Raw genomic sequence first — 1,771 nt, forward strand, 5'->3', positions numbered from 1 at the left:
GATTTTTGTTTTCTTTACATTGAGATGTAATCCATACCGAAGGCTGTGCTCTTTGATCTTCATCAGTAAGTATTTTAAGTCGTCTTCACATTCAGCAAGCAAGGTGTTGTTGTTGTTTTTTTTCATCATTTCCTTTTTTTAATTTTAAAATCCTGGATCCCAAGAAGTCTTGGCTTCTTTTTCTGTTCCTTCATAACAAATCATCTCATCTCCCACTTTAAATTCTATATTTTCTTCATCTAAACTGAGACCACAATCCATTCCAGTTTTGATGATTTGATGAAACGTCATCTTTGTGGTGTTTCAATGAGGTTAATGAATCTTTCCAAATAACCTGTCTGTTACAGATTAATTTAAATTTCTTCTTTTTTTCTAACTGCCCCTTTTGGACTCTGCAGCCAGCCACAGGTACTTTTTTCTTCCCTTCTGTCACAGAGAAGACAGCTCGTATAGAAGCCTCACCTATTAAGTATTCTTCCATAATGCAGGGCAGTCTGCTGCTCACTTCTTGGTGTAAGTCTTCAACAAGACAGTAAATGATTTTGTGAAGTTTAATCTTTACTTGTCTTTTTGCAGCTAACTGCTGGATAACACTGCCTGCGTTCACACTGAAGCTATATATAATACCACCAAATGTTCCGCAAGGTTAACAGCATTTTCACTAATATCACCCTCTCGAAAATGTATGAATTCCAGTTTACACTCATGTGAAACATAATAGGTATTGAGAGTGTCCAAACTGGCTTCAACAGAACCATCAACATCACCTTTAATAATCAGGGGAAGTGCATTTGAATCTCTTTCTGCTTTCTCTTTTGGCTTTAAGCAGTTTTGTTCTTTTCTTGCTTGGAACTTTAAATATGATCTTTCCTTCCAGTGCAAACTGCCATCCTTCTCACGATCTTCCCGATGTGCTTCTTGGTGTTCCTTTCTTTTTCTTCTATTATTTTCAGATCGTCCTTATTTTTCTCTTGTTCATACTTCCTCCAATCGACAACTTCATGTGCCTGGATCTTAGATTCTGCTTCAAGAATTTCATCTCCTGCTGAAGGATGGTCCCACCAGCCAACAGTTCTCACTGGCATGCCGGGACAGGCATCATTGATTGCTTTGCCATTTTCATCAAACATTGAGCGTATTTTTGCCCAACACTTTCTAGGAACTAGAATCAAGGCTTTTCTCAAAGTTCCTCTTTGAATTATAGCTGCAGTAACCAGACCTCTTCCTTTGTCTGTGAAAGACTCTATTACTGTTCCTTCCATTGGAAGGAATCTGCATATTGCAGGTTGTTAATGAATCTTCCTCCAATCCTGATGCCATTTTTTTCTTCATAGAACGCAGCTTCTCTGATTATTTGCTCAGCATGCAAGTTGAATAAGTATGGTGAAAGAATACAACCCTGTCACACACCTTTCTTAATTTATACCTTTCAGTGTTCCCATGTTCTGTTTGAGCAGCCACCTCTTGGTCCATGTACTGATTCCTCATGAGCACAAAGAAGTGTTCTGGAATACTCATATTTCGCAATGTTGTCCATAGCTTGTCATGACCCACACAATCAAAAGCCTTTGTGTAGTCAATAAAGCACAGATAAACATCTTTCTGGTATTCTCTGCTTTCAGCCAAGTTCTGTTGGACATCAGCAATGGTATCGCTCATTCCACATCCTCTTCTGAATGTGACTTGAACCTCTGGAAGTTCTCTGTCAATGTATGATTGTAGCCGTTTCTGTATTACCTTTAGTAAAACTTTACTTGCATGGGATATCAAA

General features: G+C 38.3%; 1 protein-coding gene and 1 pseudogene across 1 annotated transcript in view; one reads left to right on the top strand and one right to left on the bottom strand.

Annotated features, from left to right (window-relative positions):
• PTPN21 (protein tyrosine phosphatase, non-receptor type 21) overlaps nucleotides 1-1,771 on the top strand; it is a 116,192-nt gene that overhangs the window by 82,060 nt on the left and 32,361 nt on the right. The window lies entirely within an intron of this gene.
• On the bottom strand, nucleotides 145-1,262 carry LOC102814664 (annotated as a pseudogene).

Source organism: Chrysochloris asiatica, unplaced genomic scaffold, assembly GCF_000296735.1.
Source record: "Chrysochloris asiatica unplaced genomic scaffold, ChrAsi1.0 scaffold00025, whole genome shotgun sequence".
Taxonomy (NCBI): Eukaryota; Metazoa; Chordata; class Mammalia; order Afrosoricida; family Chrysochloridae; genus Chrysochloris; species Chrysochloris asiatica.